The sequence below is a fragment of the Microtus oregoni genome, unplaced genomic scaffold, assembly GCF_018167655.1.
Source record: "Microtus oregoni isolate MIOR12 unplaced genomic scaffold, Mior012 000052F_ref0000163, whole genome shotgun sequence".
Taxonomy (NCBI): Eukaryota; Metazoa; Chordata; class Mammalia; order Rodentia; family Cricetidae; genus Microtus; species Microtus oregoni.
Genome location: NW_024543828.1, coordinates 13,370,988 through 13,384,219, shown reverse-complemented (window position 1 = coordinate 13,384,219; position 13,232 = coordinate 13,370,988). Strand labels below are relative to the sequence as shown.

General features: G+C 40.1%; 1 pseudogene; it reads right to left on the bottom strand.

Annotated features, from left to right (window-relative positions):
- Positions 1-5,889: 5,889 nt before the first annotated feature.
- Positions 5,890-6,729, bottom strand: LOC121437504 (annotated as a pseudogene).
- Positions 6,730-13,232: the final 6,503 nt, after the last annotated feature.

The window sequence follows — 13,232 nt, the reverse complement described above, 5'->3', positions numbered from 1 at the left end:
ATTAGATGCTGAAAAAGCATTTGACAAAATTCAACATCCATTTATGTTAAAAGTCTTGGAGAGATTAGGGATACAAGGGTCATACCTAAATATAATAAAAGCTATATACAGCAAGTCGACAGCTAACATCAAATTAAATGGAGAGAAACTCAAAGCCATCCCACTTAACTCAGGAACACGACAAGGCTGTCCACTCTCTCCATACCTCTTCAATATAGTGCTTGAAGTTCTAGCAATAGCAATAATACAAAATAATGGGATCAAGGGGATTCGAATTGGAAAGGAAGAAGTGAAATGTTCGTTATTCGCAGATGATATGATAGTGTACTTAAGCGACCCCCAAAACTCCACCAAAGAACTTTTACAGCTGATGAACAGCTTTAGTAATGTGGCAGGATACAAGATCAACTCCAAAAAATCAGTCGCCCTCTTATACACAAAGGATATGGAAGCAGAGAGGGAAATCAGAGAAGCTTCACCATTCACGATAGCCACAAACAGCATAAAATATCTTGGAGTAAATCTAACCAAGGAAGTGAAAGATCTATTTGACAAGAACTTTAAGGCATTGAAGAAAGACATTGAAGAGGATACCAAAAAAGGATGGACCTCCCTTGCTCTTGGATTGGGAGGATCAACATAGTAAAAATGGCAATTCTACCAAAGGCAATTTATAGATTCAATGCAATCCCCATCAAGATCCCATCAAAATTCTTCACAGATCTGGAGAGGACAATAATCAACTTTATATGGAAAAACAAAAAAACCAGGATAGCCAAAACAATCCTATACAATAAAGGATCTTCTGGAGGCATTACCATCCCTGACTTCAAACTCTATTACAGAGCTACAGTAATGAAAACAGTGTGGTACTGGCATAAAAACAGAGAAGTCGACCAATGGAATCGTATAGAAGACCCGGATTTTAACCCACAAACCTATGAACATCTCATTTTTGATAAAGGAGCTAAAAGTATACAATGGAAGAAAGAAAGCATCTTCAACAAATGGTGCTGGCACAACTGGATGTCAACATGTAGAAGAATGAAAATAGACCCATATCTCTCACCGTGCACAAAACTCAAGTCCAAATGGCTTAAAGACCTCAATATCAGCCCGAACACACTGAACCTGATAGAAGAGAAAGTGGGAAATACCCTACAACAGATGGGCACAGGAGATCACTTCCTATGTATATCCCCAGCAGCACAGACATTAATGGCAACATTGAATAACTGGGACCTACTTAAACTGAGAAGCTTCTGTAAAGCAAAGGACACTGTCACTAAGACACAAAGGCAACCTACTGACTGGGAGAAGATCTTTACCAACCCTGCAACAGACAAAGGCCTGATCTCCAAAATATATAGAGAATTCAAGAAACTAGACTTTAAAATGCTAGTTAACCCAATTAAAAAATGGGGCACTGAACTGAACAGAGAATTCTCAACAGAAGAAGTTCAAATGGCCAAAAGACACTTAAGGTCGTGCTCAACTTCCTTAGCAATGAGGGAAATGCAAATCAAAACAACTTTGAGATATCATCTTACACCTGTCAGAATGGCTAAAGTCAAAAACACCAAGGATAGCCTTTGCTGGAGTGGCTGTGGAAGAAGGGGTACCCTCATCCATTGCTGGTGGGAATGCAAACTTGTGCAACCACTGTGGAAGTCAGTGTTTCGGTTTCTCAGGAAATTCGTGATCAACCTACCCATGGACCCAGCAATACCACTCCTGGGAATATACCCAAGAGATGCCCTATCATATGACAAAAGCATTTGTTCAACTATGTTCATAGCAGTATTATTTGTAATATCCAGAACCTGGAAACAACCTAGATGCCCTTCAATGGAAGAATGGATGAAGAAAGCATGGAATATCTACACACTAGATTACTAGGCTGCGGTAAAAAACAACGACTTCTCGAATTTTGCATGCAAATGGATGGAAATAGAAAACACTATCCTGAGTGAGGTATCCCAGACCCAAAAAGATGAACATGGGATGTACTCACTCATAATTGATTTCTAGCCATAAACAAAGGTCACGGAGTCTACAATAGGTGAACCTAAAGAAGCTAAGTAAGAAGGTGAACCCAAGGAAAAACATATAGTTATCCTCTTGGCTAAGGGAAGTAGACCAAATTTCCGGGGAGAAAATTGGGATCTTGGGGGTGGGGTGGGATGGGGGTAAGGGGAGATGGGGAGAGAAAAGGTAGAAGGGAAGAAGGGGGGACTTGGGGAAACAGGAGGATTGGGATAAAGGAAGGGTGGATAGAGGAGCACGGAAGCACAATTCTTAGTTAAGGGAGCCACTTTAGGGTGGGCAAGAGACTCGACCCTAGAGGGGCTCCCAGGTGCCCAAGCTGAGGTTCCCAGTTAGTTCGTTGGGCAGCTGAGGATAGGGAACATGAAATGACCCTATCCTAGAGCAATACTGACGAATATCTTGCATATCACCATAGAACCTTCATCTGGTGATGGATGGTGATAGAGACAGAGACCCACATAGGAGCACTGAACTGAGCTCCCAAGGTCCCAATGAGGAGCAGAAGGAGGAAGAACATGAGCAAAGATGTCGGGACCACGAGGGGTGCACCCACCCACTGAGACAGTGGAGCTGATCTACTGGGAGCTCACCAAGGCCAGCTGGACTGTGACTGAAAAAGCATGGGATAAAACTGGACTCTCTGAACATGGCGAACAATGAGGGCTGATGAGACGCCAAGGACAATGGCAAGGGGTTTTGATCCTACTTAATGTGCGGGCTTTGTGGGAGCCTAGCCAGTTTGAATGTTCACCTTCCTAGATATGGATGGAGGGGGGAGGACCTAGGACTTCCCACAGGGCAGGGAACCCTGACTGCTCTTGGACTGGAGAAGGAGGGGGAGAGGAGTGCGGGGAGGGGGAGATGGGTGGGAGGAGGGGGAGAAGGGTGGGAGGAGGGGGAGGGAAATGGGAGGCTGGGAGGAGCTAGAAACTTTTTTTTCTCCTTTTCTCAATAAAAAAATAATTAACATTGTAATAAAAATACATAGGTTTAAATAGAAAAAAAAACATCAGTGCACAGCCCTGTGGCTTGCACAACTATTCTGTATATGGAATGCCTTTGTCTCAGGAACTCAGAATGGTTTTTACCTTGCCAAATACCAGCTAGCTGGGTGTACAGGCACATTCCTCCTGTAGTTCTGATAAGGGTGAGGCAGGAAGATCACTTGAGACTAGGCGTTTGAGATCAAGCTGGGCAACAAGGTGAGCATTCAGGTGGAAAAAGTGGCTTTACATAAGAGGGAAAGCAGAGCAGCAGACAGCAAATGTGGCCCTTGAAACCAAAATTATTTTCTTGCCGTACAGAAGAAGCTTGACACTTCTGAGTCAACTGGTGTCTAGGATGGATAGAAAGGGACAAGTGGTCGTTTGTCATATTCTAATATTTTATGAAGCATATGCACGGGTAGGGTGGGCTGCATCAACAGAAACCATGATGTCCTAGACATGTGTATCTGTCCTTGGAATCCCTCCCTGCTAACATGATCAGCAAAATTCAGATTGAGTCTGATGATGGAGTCGCTACGTACAGGTAGATCCTGAATACTTGAAATGAAGCTCATGTCATCAAGCAAATTGGCTTGGATCTGACATAATTTTAAGTAATGTTAACTACATTTCATTTTAAAGAAGGTCCATTAAATGTTAAGAAGGATGTACTAGCTAGCATACTACAGAGCACAGCTGAAGGCATTGAGGCGTGGGATGCCTTTCCAAATCTTTCATGATGACAGATAGAAGAACCAGAGAACCACAGCAGAGAGGAGAGCTACATTATCCATTCTTTATTATTTCTACCCAAAGTGGGAATTGAGGACATCATGGTCTAAGGCTTTCTCTACATGTAGTACAGTGGTTCTAAACCTCCCTTATGCTGTGACCCTTTAATACAGTTCCTCATTATTGTGGAGACCCCCAGCCATGAAATTATTCTCATTGCTGCTTCATAACTGCAACTTTGCTACTGCTGTGAATCATAGTGTAAATATCTGACATGCAGGAAATCTGGTATGAGACCCCTGTGAAAGAGTTGTTCTAACCTCTGAGGAGGTTGTGACCCCCAGGTTGAGAACCACTGATGTAGCTGCCCTAAAGAGTGGAAGAGACAGCAAACTGTTTATTCCATGTATACAAAAATGCTTTTTCATAACCTCTGCTTTTCTTATTTACCTCAGAGCTATGAATATAAAGTAGGAAGAACCCACGACTTGGACCACACAAATACAAGCAACTTCTAATATCCTTCATCATCCCTCCCATTCTAAATGTCTTGTTATTGTGAGAAACACAAATCATCCCTTTTCCCTTTCTTCCATGTATTCATTCACCCATATGTTCTTGCTGCTCTTGAGTTGGGAAGAGACACTAGCCACAATCTCTATTCACCAAAGCTCAGCAAAGGTCTCTGTGATCTTCCAAGCTGGGCTGAGCCTTTGTAATGGGAGCTAGCTGAATGGGTCAACAATTTCTTAGTATGAGACAAATAATGTAAAGGGACATCTGCTCCAGGAGAACCAAAGAAAGTGGGAACCTTGACTCACACAAGTTATGTCTTCTACTGCTTGAATTCCTCTGTCATCGGCCTGGCTCAGGCACAACTGACTCAGGCCTACATGTTTGCAGTGGCCTCTGTGGGGCTCCCTGGCTCCAAGCCAGAGTGTCTTCAGTTTTCTTTTCTTTTGTACTGAAGAACCCTTGGACATGGAGTAAGACCTATCAGCCTTGGTTCCCCTGGGCAGTATGACGAATACAGAACTGCTGATGTGCATCCAAGGTTGACATGAAATCCCAGACAGAGAGAAAGAGAGAGAGAGAGAGAGAGAGAGAGAGAGAGAGAGAGAGAGAGAGAGAGAGAGAGATGTGCAGGCAGGCCGAGCTGCCACAGTCTCTTTCTCTGCAGCAGTGTGTGATGTTTCAATGACCAGAAAGTCAGAGTTTTCTCGGGAGGGTAAAGTAGATGGCAATTTTCCCTGAGACTGGTGTTTTTGTACCTAGCTATTAAACACCACGAGTGCACACAGTGCCAACAATACCAAGCTATACAAGGGATATATAATTGTAGGAGCCTGGAAATCATACACAGTCAGAAGCATGCAGTGAATTGAAGGAACAGACGATGCCACGAATGATGTGAACCTGACCTGCCTCCTTTATTTTGACATATAAGCTCAGGTAGCAGGGTATCAGAAACATTCCTAATGACCAGGAAGCTGTGATTTTATTCCAGATGGACTCAGAATTAAGACCATTCTGCTTGTTTCTTCTTTTGATTGCAGGATATCTGTGGAGCCTTGGCTGTCACTCTTCTGCTTTACAATTATAATGAGCAGACGACTTCTAACCATCGACCCCATATTCAGATATACATCATAGTCTTCCTGAAATAACCCCACAGAAACCCTTCTTATGTGGAGGTATTACCTGCAGCATTTCCAGTTTTAAGAAAGAGACAATTTTTGGGCTGGGAGGGTGGCTCAGCAGGTTAAAGGCACTTGCTGATAGGCCAGATGACCTGAGTTCAATCCCCAGAATTCATATCATAGAAGGAGGTAACTGAATCTCCACAAATTATCCTGATTTCCATATGGGCTCATACTTGCATATGAGGACATAAATAAATATAATATAATATACAAAGAAAGAAAGAGACAATTTTGATCTAAGTGTGACTATCTAAAGTTCTTTAGCACCCTCTGGCTGTCACTGCATAGGATTTTTTTAAACATCCAAAAACATTTATTCAACTTAACCACAGAGGCTTTGTCTTTATGCGGTCACACACAGACACAAACACAGATATGGCACAATATTTGTATTTAGTCCAAACGCATTCTTTTGAGGTTCATTTATATGTTTTCATATGCCACAGCCCATCATTTAAATAATGGACATTTTTCACTGTGTCACGCTACAGCTTCCACGATGACATGTTTTCTCTTAAATTTTATTTTATTTTTGGGGTGTGTGCAAGGGCAGAGGGAACAAAGGAACAGAGAGATGAATAGGATCTGGATGTATGATGTGCAAGCCACAAAGAAAAAATAAAAATTTTTAAAAATGGATATTTTTAATACCAATTCCTCTGTTGACTTCCTCAGTATCTTCTACAGACGTGTTCATAACTCCAACACATAAATTGGCAAGTTGTTTTTCTTATGTCATGATTGCAACCATAGTATCTACAATACCAGGGTAAAGTTTAGCTCCAGAAGTTAAGCCTGGACACATGATATTTGCTCTGCTGAGTGCAAATTTGATAGCCCCTTTATCAACCTGCTGATATGGCAAAATAAGAGGATATTTTTGAAATAATCTTAGGATTGGATAAAAAGGCTCTTCTCTCTGTGTACACAAGGTCATTCTCCATTTACTCTAAGGATTTCTATGTGTTCATGGCATCTGACAATTTTCACAGTATCTTTCTCAGGCATGATTTGATTAAGTCATGGTTCAATACTAGAAACTGCTCTATCAATTGATTTTAATATCTTTTAGTAATCAAGGTTTTCAATTGGATGCAGTTGGACAGTTTTCTTTTTCATCAAATCTCTTGAACGTGATCCAAGGTTAAGGAGGCAATGATAGTGAAGGGTCTAGAGTTACAAGGAAACTGAATTAGGAAGGGTCTGACAGGGCCTCTTACATGGGGAAGCCTGGGACTGACAGCCAGGGATGCTGTCATTATCTGGAATGCATGGAATTACTGAAGTCACATTTCTCCCTGTAGTCCATGGCTGGATACATATGGAAGAGCTATGCCTTGGCTGGTCGTGATTTTATTCATTGTTAAGGATCTATTATTCTTGTAGTTGTTTCTGCAAAACTAACTTTTATTCTAAGAAGACAATCACTTTTATAAGACAACATGAACAAATAAATGTCTTGGCAACAAAATTAGATCGCTCAAGGAAACCCATGAGCTGTTTTGTTAAATACTTTCAGTTCTAAAACAGAAGCTTTATGACCTGTAGCAGGCATTTGGTCTTGGCATTTACTTTCACACATCAAAGAGAAGGATGGCAATGGGACTGGATGGAAAGATACCTACAGAAGAGTCCAATAGTATAACAGTGATTTTTTTTTTCTGCCCACCCTACATAGACACGGCACAGAAGCTGTTGACATAGCCTCATATGTGAAAATACAGGATCCTTCTTGTAAACACAAATACAGATCCTGCAGCTAAGGGACTCAGTGTTACAGCTAAAACCAGTCCCAAAGTCACAGCCCTAACTGAGGAATCGGTTCATAACATTAAATAACAGAGATCGGAATAGCTGTGGGGTGAAGGCGTAAGTCACAAACAATGCCACACCAATTCGGGGTTATGATTATTAGGGTGGTATTTATTTAAAGGGGAAAAAAACTTACAGATCACTGTCCCAGGCAACAGCCCTCTACGCAACCAGGAAAGGAGTCTAGTCGCCGGCGGAGCAGGAAGTGAAGAGAGAGAGGAGAGGGAAGTGGCCGCTTTTTTAAAGGGAGAGAAACCACGCCCCAATGGGCTGGTACCTCAGCGGTGATAGGCTGGAGGAGTGGGGGGACCTCCCGCAACACCTCCCCCTTTTGTTTAAATAAGAGAGTTCTAAACCTACTATGAAATTATATACAATAAGTACAAATATCCTATTCTAACTAGCTTAGGTCTTGTATAATAAATAACTTGGCCAAGTCATGAGAGAAAGTAACTACATTTATATAGTCTTCAACCCCATCAAAGATCTGAGAAGGGAAATAATGTTACCTGGGTAATTAGGAAGTTTAGTAAAACAGCTTCCAAAACATGCAACAAATCACAGAGACAACTGGCTACCTGGGCAATCACCCAAAATCACGTTAGCAGCGTTGAAGCAACCAACTTTGGCTAAGGCCTAACATAACTGACATACCATTTTCAAAGGCAAGCAACTTTTCAAAACTATCTTACCCTGTCTTGGCAGGATATGACAGCCCTGTTTTATCCATTGATGCACGCTCTGTATCTTTGTCAGTCGTTGAGGTATGGGCATTTCTTTGCCCCAAGGCCAGTTCTGCTAAAAAGAAGGCTCCAGGTGGAGTGTCTTTGGTGCTCAACATTCTCTCGGGAATAGAGTGGTGTTGCCAGGAGCAATTGTGTCTCATTACCACAAAACTCTGAGTTAGATTAAAGGCCATTTTCTACAGCTCTTTGAAGAAGTTGAAGATTATCTATCTATACTGAGTATAATCTCTATATATCTAAAGAACCTGATTAGTCTATTATAAATGACAAACTTAGATGACTATTAGTCTATATAATTCTCAATATCTATCTAACTTAAAGACTAAGACAATAAACGACTGTGAAACAAATGAGGACAATGACCTCCAAATATAAACAATGTACAAATATACATTGCAGTAGGTAAATATATATCAATACACAATCATTATATAAGTATCTTAATCAGAGGTAGAAATGTACACTGCAATATGGTAAATATATACAATATATATATATCAATACAATATATGTCAATACATAAAAAATGTTTTAAACAGAGGTAGAAACATGCATGCGTACAATAGTCAATATAATTTAACTTTGTATCAATATACAAGAATCTATACCAATGTATTTGTCTAAAAACAGTAACTCACAATTACAAATCTATTATCCCATCATCCCTCTTTTTTTTTTAAAATGATCCCTGAGCGTATGAAATTCCTCCCCCAACCCTCAATCGTATACTAATTATAATCAACCCCTAAATGATGTCCCTAAACCCAAGGGCAAACTTTACTGGGAGAGGGGACGTCGTCCTCTAGAATTACTTCCAGCTGTCATGAGGGCAACGTTCTTTCTGGGGGATCCTGTGAAAGTAAAATGATGGTTAAATTTCAAGATCAATGTCTTTTAAAATTGCCAATAGTCTGAGTATTTTGTGCAGGTCTGGCCAAAATGTTGTATAAGATGTGCACCATTTCAGCTAACCAAGTTGGAACTGTCTTGTGCAGCTGGTAACAAAAGCAGGTCTTGTAGTAGCGCTATCAGTATCATGACGTCATATCAACCAGGTGGAGTTGTTGTTATGGGGCCCCATCTTCTTCCTGGAAACTTCAAATGTCACTTCAGGAAAAACTCATTGTTCATTATGAAAAACTTAAACATTAATCATATAGACATATATAGACATATATATATATATATATTCAATGAAAGACATGATAGATATATTCAATGAAAAGTATGATAGATATGAAGAAAAGCAAAGATGTTTTCTAAACTCATATTTCTTTCTGTCCCATATCATGGCTCTTGACATGAGACAGAAACTCCAGAAACTCTGGGTTTTTCTCTTACTAACAGGCTTGGAATTGGAGAGGGACTGAGCCAGAGTCCAACTTCAAAACCAGCTTTATAAATTTAGAAATATGGTTTAATATTACTTACACAACCCATTCAGTTGTCTTGATATTTCCTATTGGGCCGGTATTTTTCCATCTGTCAGTATCCAAACATCCAGGGTCCCTTGAATTTCTCAAAGATGAGTGTTTTCCTGTGGAGATAAGAACAGAACCCTGCCCCCATTCTATATGTTTTTCTTACCACCTGTATGAATATCATCATTGTGGATGAGTTGTCATTTCTCCTTTCCAAGAGGTTTCTCCTCTTCAAATCGAAACTTTATTAATTTTGATGGTATCCACAATTTTTCTTCTCCTGTGGAAACAAGAGCAAAACCCCTTCCCCAACGTAGCACATCTCCTGGCTTCCACTGAGAGGTCAGCACATCTTTGAAATAAATTGGTTGATTTAGTTCAGCAGACTTTTCCATTATCCAATGTCTTTCTGCTGCTGTAGTTCCTTTCTCATTAGCGTTAAGAAAATTCAAGGTTAATAAAGCATTATGTAATCTATTTCTGGGGGTATTTTCAGTCCCTTTCTGTTTGTTCAGCATATCCTTTATAGTAGATTTGATCTTTCTATAACTGCCTGACCTGTAGGATTATTTGGTATACCTGTAATGTGTTTTATATTATAATAATCAAAAAAGCATTTCATTTTCTTAGATACATATGCTGGACCATTATCTGTCTTTATTTGCACAGGTATACCCATGATGGCCATAACTTCCAATAAATGTGTGATTACTGAATCAGCCTTTTCTGAGCTCAGGGCAGTAGCCCATTGAAAACCTGAATACGTGTCTATGGTGTGGTGTACATATTTTAATTTACCAAATGCCATAAAGTGGAACACATCCATCTGCCAGATTTCATTTCTCTTAGTACCCTTTGGGTTACTCCCTGCAGGCAACGGTGTTTGATTATAGAAAGAACAAGTAGGACATCTCTTTATAATGTCCTTAGCTTGTTGCCAAGTAATGGAAAATTCTTTCTTTAGGCCTTTACTATTGACATGATGCTTCTTATGAAATTCCGAGGCCTGCAACACACTTCCAATCAATAATTGATCAATCTCAGCATTGCCTTGGGCTAGAGGACCAGACAGACCTGTATGGGACCGGATGTGTGTTATGTACATCGGACAAAGCCTATTCCTGATTATGTCTTGTACCTGGATAAATAATGAAGTCAACTCTGTGTCATCTGGTATAAATTCAGTGGTTTCAATATGCAAGATAACTCTTTCTGCATATTGTGAATCTGTAACTATATTAAGAGGTTCTTTAAAATCCCTTAGCACCATAAGAATGGCATATAATTCTGCCTTCTGGACAGAATTATAAGGGCTTTGTTCCACCTTACTCAATTCATTTGACTTGTAACCTGCTTTCCCTGATTTATTTGCATCAGTATAGAACGTACGGGCTCCAGTTATTGGAGCATCACGTACAATTCTAGGAAGAATCCAAGAAGTTCTTTTTATGAGATTAAGTCTATCACTTTTGGGATAGTTTCTATTAATTTCTCCCAAAAAGTTAGCACAAGCTCTTTGCCACGGTTCATTGTCTTCCCATAACTTTTTTATTTCTTCAGTAGTAAAAGGCACTATAATTTCTGCTGGGTCTATACCTGGTAGTTGACGAAGTCTCAGCTTACCTTTTATAATTAATTCAGAGACTTTTTCCCCATAAGTTTTTAATTTTTTACTTGGTTTATTAGGTATAAATATCCACTCTAAAATAATATCTTCCCTCTGCATTAGAATCCCTGTAGGAGAAATTCTGGAAGGCAATATGACTAGGATGCAGCTAAGATTTGGGTTCACCCTATCCACATGTGCCTCCTGTAATTTTTCCTCAATCATTGTCAGTTCCTTTTCTGCTTCAGCTGTCAGTTCTCTTGGACTAGTCAAATCTTTATCACCATCTAAGGTTTTGTTTAAATGAACTATTAGATCAGGTGTTATCCCAACGGCTGGTCGTAGACTGGAAATGTCTCCTAACAATCTTTGGAAGTCATTAAGAGTCTTTAAGCGGTCTCTCCTAATTTGTGCCTTTTGCGTTTTAATTTTCTCTAACCCTATTCTGTAACCTAGGTAATTAATAGAATTTCCTCTTTGAATCTTTTCAGGGGCAATTTGTAATCCCCACCTAGGCAAGACTTTCTTTACTTCTTCAAACATCCTTTCTAAAGTATCTTTATTTGAATCAGATAACAAGATGTCATCCATGTAATGATAAATGATGGACTTGGGGAATTGTTTACGAATTATTTCCAATGGCTTACTTACAAAATATTGGCACAGTGTAGGACTATTGAGCATACCCTGTGGGAGGACAGTCCATTGATATCTCCTATTAGGCTGAGAATTATTATAAGTAGGCACTGTGAAGGCAAATTTTTCTCTATCCTTTTCTTGTAACGGTATAGTGAAAAAACAATCTTTCAAATCAAAAACTATAAGAGGCCATCCTTTTGGTAACAGAGAAGGCAAAGGAATTCCAGATTGTAGTGGGCCCATAGGTTGAATTACTTTGTTGACAGCTCTTAGATCTGTCACCATTCTCCATTTACCAAATTTCTTTTTTACAACAAACACAGGAGAATTCCAAAGGCTGGTTGATTCTTCAATATGGTGAGCATCTAGTTGCTCTTGCACCAGCTGTTCCAATGCCTGTAGTTTATCTTCAGCTAGAGGCCATTGTTTGGTCCATATTGGCTTCTCAGTTAGCCATTTTAAAGGTAGGGCTGTTGGTACCTCTAAAGGTTTGGTATTTGCTGTATGTTCTTGTACAGCCTGAATGGCTGGTGACCTTTTTCCATAATACCTCATCATATCCTTCCCAGAATTATGAGTTCCTGGAAGTACAGGAATGTTAATCTGGGTATCCCATTGCTGTAGCAGGTCACGGCCCCATAAATTTATGGCAATATTGGCTATATATAGCCTTAGTCTTCCTATTTGCCCTTCGGGCCCTATGCATTCAACCCATCTTGTGCTTTGTTTTACACGAGATAGGGTTCCAATTCCCAGGAACTGAACATCTACCTCTTGAAGAGGCCAATTCGGATGCCAAGATTCTGGGGTAATGATATTTACATCTGCACCTGTGTCTAATAAGCCTTCAATAAAAGTGCCATTTATACAGACTCTTAGCTTTGGTCTTTGATCATTAATAGAAGTCTGCCAAAATATACGTTTACTCTGTCCTATTGGGTTTTTTGACTCATCCTCCACACGTAATTCTTCATTTAGACCAGTATTGCTTTTTACAGCAGAAATTGGAGCTTTTAATTTTAATTTTCTTGGTGAGGCACGTTCTCCACTGTGACTGGGAATGACTGGGCCACTGTTGGCTTGGGGGCCTGCGAGAGGCCCCCCAAGGAGTTTCCCGATGATATCGGATTGCCCCGTCTGTCTGTTGTTGACCTACATTCGTTGGACCAATGCCTGCCTTTACCGCATCTCCTACATATACCTGAAGGCCGAGGTCTCCTATTTTTGTCATTCCCAGAAGAGATATTATTCCTAGAAATTCTTTGCCTGCAATTCCTTTGCAAATGTCCTAATTTACCACAATTAAAACACCTAGCAGTTTGATGTCTCCTCATTGCTTTGGAAATTGCTTCTCCTACCCAAGATTCATCATTATAGCTAAACGTCTCAACATTCATCGTATGCTGAATCCATTCATCCATAGGTGCTGATCTAGACTTTAAAGGCCCAATTATCTTTTTGCATTCTATGTTTGCATTCTCAAAAGCTAGAGATTCAAGAAGTATTCGTCTAGCTTCTGGGTCTGTTACCCCTATGTC